The 8,223-nt window shown below is 36.7% G+C and overlaps 1 pseudogene; it reads left to right on the top strand.

The window, feature by feature from the left end:
* The first annotated feature begins 4,680 nt into the window (after positions 1 to 4,680).
* On the top strand, positions 4,681 to 4,799 carry LOC112485046 (annotated as a pseudogene).
* Positions 4,800 to 8,223: the final 3,424 nt, after the last annotated feature.

The following is an 8,223-nucleotide window of genomic DNA, read 5'->3' as shown; positions in this document are numbered from 1 at the left end:
TTTCTACCTGATGATGCCCACTGCAGTTAAAGTAGACAGCATCCCATCATGGATTGATCACTCCCACGTGAAGGCAGTACAAAGTGGACAGCTCAGGAAGACGAGCCCTTAAAACTAAGACTCAAGCATACATAAGTCTAACCCTCTGTTTCTTCCTTTTTTCCTCTTTAGCCCAGGCATTCAACCAGCCACAACCAAAATCAGAAGGAGCATTAATAACTTTGCTAATGACAATACACAAGGTCTTAATAAGACCACCCCAAACATAGGACAAGATTGCGGGTTGTGCCTAAACCCAAAAATCCCCTTACTATGTCGGGGTAAGAACTCCCCTAAATTTAACTGAGCTCAGCAGGCTAGAACTTCAAGTCAGTTCACTAGCAGAAGTAGTCCTCCAAAATAGAAAAGGTTTAGATTTATTATTTTTAGAACAAGATGGATTATGTATGGCTCTAGGTGAAACCTGTTGCTCCTATGCTAATAACTCTGGAGTAATTAGAGAGAGCTTACGACTAGTACAGAAAAATTTAGATGCCAGGGAAAAACAGAGATTAGAATTAAGTAACTGGTTTCATAGGATGTTCAATTGGTCACCATGGCTAACAATCCTCCTATCTGCTGTAGCCGGACCTTTAATCATCCTCCTCCTCTTGTTAACTTTTGGCCCATGTTTCCTTAATTTCTTGTTTACATATATAAGGAAGAGAATTAATTCTATTAAACTTTTAGTATTACAAAATAGAGGCTATGAACAAATTCTGCGTGAAGAATCAAAGATTTGATTTTTGCTAAGGCCAGCGGGGAATGGGCTAGCTAATTACTGCTTGGCTATCACCCATGAGAACATAGGGCATCGCCCATGGGAACATAGGTCATCACCACATAACATTCTAACAATAAGCTTTCTGCTTCTGTACCTCCACTTGCACAACTGACCTGTGCGTTGACAGTTAGTAAATAGAAGAAAAATAGACCTTTGTGTTTAAGACAGAATGAGGAATGGGATTTAGGGCTTAAAAATTCTGTACCTCTACATTTTGGGGCTGCTTAATTTGGGGCCTGCGTAACCCTGGCAGATCTAGCTTGCTGAATAAAGAGTGTGCTTCCTTTATAAGCACACTCACTGGTTTCTGGTGGTCCATATGTCTATCGGGGGCTGGCGGCCACAACAATTATAGAAGCACAACTTCAGTGAGTTTAAAAAAATTATGATACCTCCATACAATGAACTACTCTGCAGTGTTTAAACAGACTGAGGTGCATTTATAAGTACTAAGTTAGAAATACATCTATAAGAAAAGCAGCTCGCCAAACAACATAAATAGCATGATTTAATATTTGCAACAGTAAAAATATTAGTATATAGAAATATATGTAGGTATAGATATAGCCTTATTTGTATATTTGTAAATGCATGCTAGAATGGTAAATAAAATAAAAATATAAGCATATTTATATGCAACTAAAAGAGGTGAGCATACTTACTACTAAGGGACAAGGGACAGCTCTTATTCTTATAAGCCTCATGGTACTATTTGATTTTATAATTATGCTCATATATTATTTAGATATCAAAATGTTTAAAATTCTTTCCTAGAGTTTATGTCCAATTTTTGCATGTGTCCTGTTTCTTCTTACTTTCATGTCAAATTTCCAATAAGAAGAGTTTATGCATGCTATCTCCTTTCTCATTTCTTTTACTCCTCAACCTATAACCAATAAGTTTCTACTCTTCCCACTACTCCACAGAAACTTCTTTCACTAAGGCTATCACTCATGCCTTCTTAATTCTTCAATCCAGTAGGCACTTTTCAGTCATAATTTTACTTGAAACTCTTTGGTATCTGACATTTACCTTCCTTCCTTTTTTGCCTCCTTTGTATGATAATGCCATCTAGCTCTCCTCTGAATGCTTCTTCTCAGTCTCCATTTCATGTCATTGTCCCTTAAAAGTTAGCATCCCTAGAGATCTGTATTCAGTCTTTTTCTAATTCTCCCCGGACATGTATTCATGTATTTCATGAATGGTGATTCTATCTCCAAGCCACCCGTGTACTCCTGATCCACATATACAAGAGCTCACTGGATTTTTCCACCTGAATGCCCAATAGAAACATTCAGTACAATAACTCTAAAGCCAAATTTATACCAAATGCCTCCAAATCTATTCTTTCTTCCGATTTCTGTATCTTGGTTAATGGCACCAATATATTCCCAATCACATAAACTAGACACCCACATCTCATCTACCCATAGTTTAAATTTACATCAATCAAATCCTACCTTCTTCAACCCATTCCCTGTCACCTCCCTGCCATCTCCCCATTCCAAGTGGATGGCTAAGAAGGTTTGAGGGCTGAGGTAAATGTGCATCAACCAAAGAGTCTAGAGAAATGAACTATGTCAGATTTCTGGGGGAAAAGAAAGTCCAGATACTAGGAAAGCAAGTATAAATGCCAAAATCAAAGGATAAGAAGTCATGGAACCCAAAGTTCAGGGAGAGAGAAACAAAATCAGAGGAAAATCAAGTCGGGAATAAAAGTTCCGGATAGGCAGGAGGTGAGGCCAAACTTAAAGGGAATCCTGAGCAACAGGGGGAGTACTTAGCTTCTCTTTAAGGATTGATAGATCTGTAGCATATATTCATGGTGTAAGGATGGCTATGGTGAGCTAAAAGCCAGAGAAGCACGTTTTCTCATGTCCCTCTTTTCTATCCCCTCTTCCACTGCTTTAATTCACTCTTTATCATTTTTCTTTTGGACTACTGAAATAACACCCTTACCAGCATCCCTTGTTCTTGTCTCACCGCATCTCACATACTGCCAGCAAACTCTCCTTCGATATATACAAATCTGACCATTTCCATGAACAAAGTTCTGTAATGCCGATATTTCACTTATCTATTTCCTTAGTGACTTAAAACAATAATCTTTAATGTGATCACAGTTTTGCAATATAGGCTGGGCACAGAGAAGTAGTTCTGTTTGTTCTCGCCCAGGGTAACTCTTGGCTGCAGTCATCTCACAACTCAACTGGGGATGGACACCCAAGATGGCTCATGATTCTGTGGGATGGGGACTTGGGCAGGGCTCAGCTGGTTAGTTCTTTTGTTCCTTGCAGGTTTTTGACTCAACTGTATTCATTTATAGCTGGGCTGGGTTCAAAGTTCCAAATAAATAATTATTATATATGTGTGTATTTAATTATACTTTTAAAAGCTATGAAAAGATAAACTATTGTTTAAATGGTTAGTTCTAGGAGGAGGGAGGGAGCATGGTAGAGAGAACAGGAATAGAAGATTTCTCTAAATATATATTGTTTTGTAGGTTTGCTTTAGAACTATAAATATTTTACATAAAAATAAAAACGAAAGTAAATAATAAAAGCAACCCCCGAATTTAAAAGTAGCAGGAAACAAATGAACCCAACTATATATTTAGTTGGTAGAATAATCAGAAAGAGAGAGAGAAAGATTATAAGAAAGTATTTTAAAACACAATAATTATCTATTCTTAAGAGTGTGCACTAGAAATATATTCTAAATACAAAAAGTGCTGCAAAAAAAAACCAACAAAACAAACAAACAAAAATCTTTAAACTCGTTTCAGTAATCATTTTGGAGGTAGTGCTGTTAGAATTGTATGAAAATTGTATTGTATGAAAAAATAAAATGTCTAATTAGGCTGGTGTCACAGAGAACTGAAACTTTTTTGTGTGTCATTGCGAGGAGATTCTGATGTATAATTAATGAGATTAAATAAAAACAAAGTTGTAACTTGGAATTGAAAAATGTAAGTATAAACTCATGATGTATTTTATCTGAACAACAAAAAACCAACATATTCGGTAACTGACCACTGAAAAGGCAAAGAAACAATTACCAACCCAGTAGCAATGAGCATCCCTAGTGTCCAGATCATGATTTCTAAATATCATTTTCCTCTTAAAGTAAACAATGCTTTTTAGAAAAAAAATGGTTAATTCTGGGTCTAGGTCAGAAAATGTAAAAGATATGCTAAAATACCTTGTTATAGGAAGCTACTGAAGACCACCAGAAATATTCAGGAGTCTGGTGAATTACACACTTGAAACTTACTGGATTTTGTGAATCAATGTCACCATAAAAAAAGATAAAAAAAAATATTCAGGAGTCAACCTGAAAATCTCCACTGGGCTAAAATAAGAGATTTAAACATCAATAATGATAATAATTTCAACAGATTGAAATTCTATACTAAAAATAAACTAATTAGTCATCTTTGGAAAATTCCAGGGAAATATTTCCATTGTTTGAAATCTGACATATAAATGAGGGAAAAAAATCAAGCCTTTCTCTACCTTCTTATCCAGTCTGTATTGCAGAATTATCAATAGTTGATGAAAGGAAGTTTCTCTTTATAGAAGTATTTCAACAAGTAAATGAAATGGATTAATATTATTAGAATATCACTAATTTTGTAACTTTTAATGAATATCAAAAAAAGAGAGATACTAAGATATTATTTCCCTCATGATACCATCTATGAAGTGGTGTTGGAAAAAAAAAAAAAAAAACTAACCTGAAACATATCAAGCCTCTAAATATAACTGCAAATATTATGGAAAATACCATGGGGATGCAATCCATGAAATCCAGACTGTGGGATACAATTAAATAAACATCATTTTAAAATCAAGAAAGTCTACAGCCATGCCACCTTGAACAAGCCCGATCTTGACTGATCTCAGAAGCTAAGCAGGGTCGAGCCTGGTTAGTACTTGGATGGGAGACCACCTAGGAAGACCAGGTGCTGTAGGCATAAAAATTTAAAAAATAAAAATAAAAAAGGGATTGTAAACTGACAAGGTCCTTGCAATCTGTGAGGTCAACCAAAGGTTGCCTTACCTAGAATAAATAAAATAAAATAATAAAATAAAATAAAATAATTAAAATAAATAAATGAATAAATACCAAGAAAAACAGAATATGTAGGATAATCTCACAAATTAAAAGAGACTTCGAGGACTTATCAATTAATGGCAAACTACAGACCTTATTTGGATGTGATTTAAAAATAAAGTAGGAAAAAAAGTTTTTTTAAAAATAGGGCTATCAGTCTAATGTGAACATTTGTGTGATATTATTGATGAATTAATATAAATTTGTTTGCATGAGATGGAGTGTGTTAAAAAAGAGTCCTTATTTCTGAAGATACATATTGAAATATTTATAGAGGAAGTTACATAATGTTCAGGATTTACTTCAATGGATCACATATAGGACAGTGGTCCCATAAGATTATAATGGAGCTGAAAAATTCCTATCACCTAGCGATGTCATAGCTGTGGTAAGGTCGTACGGCAAATAGTGATGCTATGGATGGGAAATGCCTAAGGGGCACTCACATAAGCCCTGGCGAGTTTCCTACAGACATTTCTAAAACAATGTTACAACTGGACAGAGACTCCTGTGGACGATTACAAGACACTCTTCAGAAAACTTTGAAGAAAAAAAAGAGTTTATTACTTACAGGCCCTGAAGTGTATAAGGCACACCAGGGGCACACAATGAGGTCTGAGGTAGTGGGAGGAAGAGAGAGATGGGGGAGGAAAGAGAGGAGAAAGAGAGAGAGACAGAGACAGACAGGCAGACAGACAGAGAGAAGGAGAACATGGGCCTGAGTTCTGCTTTCACTGGCGTTGAGCGTGAGTTTCGAGACACGCTTTATCGGTGAATTTAAAACATAAGAGCAAGAATTTAAAGCACAGGAAGAGAAAAAAACAAGTAGCCCAAATGGTCAGTTACCCAAATCAACCAAGATCTCTAAAATAAAGGATCCTTAGTTAAGGGAGGCAGCTCTTCATCTGATTTTGTGGCTGGCAATGTGTTTATCTGAGATAGCAGTCTTTGAAGCAGATGCCTCAACAATCAAAGCTTAAGTCAAGCACCTGCATGACAAAAAGAAAAGCCAACTGTCAGGGCTTACACTGCAATTACTCAGTGTTTGTGGTGATGCTGGTATAAACAAACCTACTGCCTGCCAGTCATAAAAATATAGCACATAAAATTACAGTAATGAGCTATACCATCTAGGTTTGGGTAAGTGCACGCTATGATGTTCATATGACAAAATGTCTAACGACGCATTTCTCAGCACCTAGCTCCATCCCTGTCCCAATCATTAAGAACATGATTGTAAAATAGCCCCTTGCAATCTTCCTGTGAGACTGGTACTCTCCACATTAAATATTACACCACCTAGGTATTCCTGCACCAACTCCCCATAGTAACCTTTGTATCAAACATCAGCTGTTAACAGACCTTTCTACTCAAGTGCCCTTTCCCTGTCTACCTCCCAGAAATAATCAAAATCTTGGCAGTCTTCTCGCTGCAGTTTTGAGGTTTTGGCCAAATGCTAAGCTTCTGAAAGTTTTGCTCCTAACTCACTGAATCTGAGCACTGCCTCGTATACTGTGGTTAGTGGGAGGTAAGAGGAAATCCAGCCAGAACCTAAAGAAAAACTTTTATGGAAAATAATAGAACCTAAGTATAAAATGTTAAGCTATGTGTTTCTAGGGTTTTAAAAGGAAACCATGATGTCACTATTAAAATCTGAGAATGCTTTTCAAAATTCCTTAGTCTAGTTTAATGGGTATGTGCAATGGGATGCTGATAATCTAAATTTAGAAGAAGGAAATGTATATATAAGAGAAATTATTTTAATTTCCATCCACCTGAAGGTAAATTTTATTAACATGAAACAGTTGACAGTAGGTAAAACAGAGATGTTAAAAGTATCCGCCTGCGTTTCTGAAAGACCCTGACAGCAGCAACAGCTGGAAGTATGGGATGTGGTAAGCAACAGGCCTTACTGAACATTTAATTGATCTGGTGACTCTGAGATACCAAAAGCAGTGGGAGACCAAGCATTGTGGAAAATATCTTGGCTTCCTCTTTCCAAGATACTCTTGGCCACTGAAATGATGTTCTTGTAGAAGACATCTGCTTGTAGGTGATAACTGAGAAAATGGAATAAGTATATAGCATAAATCTCCTGCCCCCGTTTCCCTACTCTGCCAGCCATTACTAGTACATGTGGGTGTTAATGTGGCAGCTGTCCCAGATTTCAGAAAAGCAGAGATGGTTTTTAGCTAAAAATGGTGACTTAAGGATACATTTAACTACCCTTTATTCCATCCAAGTTAACTATTGATATAACCTATAGATATTATAAACAGGAAACAAAGCAATGCTGGCAATTAAGAAAAGAAGGAATGTTTGCTAAATATCATAAATATAGGACCACAAAGAAAAAGCCTATTGCCCCAGGTTTCTTTGAAGTTTAGAAATCACATTTATAAAGATCTCAGCAAAATCTAACTATAACCTTCATTGCACTAGCAAGGACTGGAGGTAACGATAGGCCATTGGTGACCTTGTTAAGAGTCCCCACCTCAGGTAGTGCACTGCATGCCAGAGCTACAAGGAGCAGGGATCCAGGGGCACTTCCAAATATCTTACACCGAACATTAACTGCCATGATGTTTCCTGAAAAAAAGCAGTCAGAACCATAGTTAAGTAAAACTTAGATGTGTTTCCACTGAAGTTTGGAATATTGAATATTGTTCTTAATGTTCTTACTAAAGCAATAAGATAAAAGAAATAAGTACAAAAGGGATCATGTTTTTTACAGCTATTAAACTGGCACAGTTTAATCCTACCCACCCCCACCATAAATCATGTTTCTTACAGCCTGTCACACTTGCGAGACTTATAACTTCCGGGCAGAAAACAGTTGCTAAATAAGTTTTGCTAAATTTTTGTGGTTCCCATTTAACATGTGAAGAATTAATTCCTATGAATAAGAAGAGTCTAGAGCCCCTCCCATAGACTAGGAAAGATAGCGATGTTCACCATTATAGTTTAACCATGGATCTTAAGTCAGGTTAAGGATCATACAATATATGGGAACTAAAAGTCCACATATTTTTTTTCCTGTCTAGAGTTAAATTGGAAGATGCAGGCGAGAGAGAAGGAGGTGATGTGGTCAGATGGTGACTCCAGAGTTCACTCTACAAGCTTTGTCATTTAAAGCGACAGAGTGATATGAATTGAGGCAATCACGAAGGTTGAGGAGCTTGTACCTATCTCCCTATTCAGGATTCTAAGAGGAAGCCATGCAGGAGGCTCCATACCAACATCTGGCTGTCAGGTAAAATTGACACAGACAGACAGAGCTTCTA

The sequence above is a fragment of the Pteropus alecto genome, unplaced genomic scaffold, assembly GCF_000325575.1.
Source record: "Pteropus alecto unplaced genomic scaffold, ASM32557v1 scaffold95, whole genome shotgun sequence".
In the NCBI taxonomy this organism is placed as follows: Eukaryota; Metazoa; Chordata; class Mammalia; order Chiroptera; family Pteropodidae; genus Pteropus; species Pteropus alecto.
Note: the sequence above shows the minus strand (reverse complement) of the source record. Positions and strands in the feature narration are given on the sequence as shown.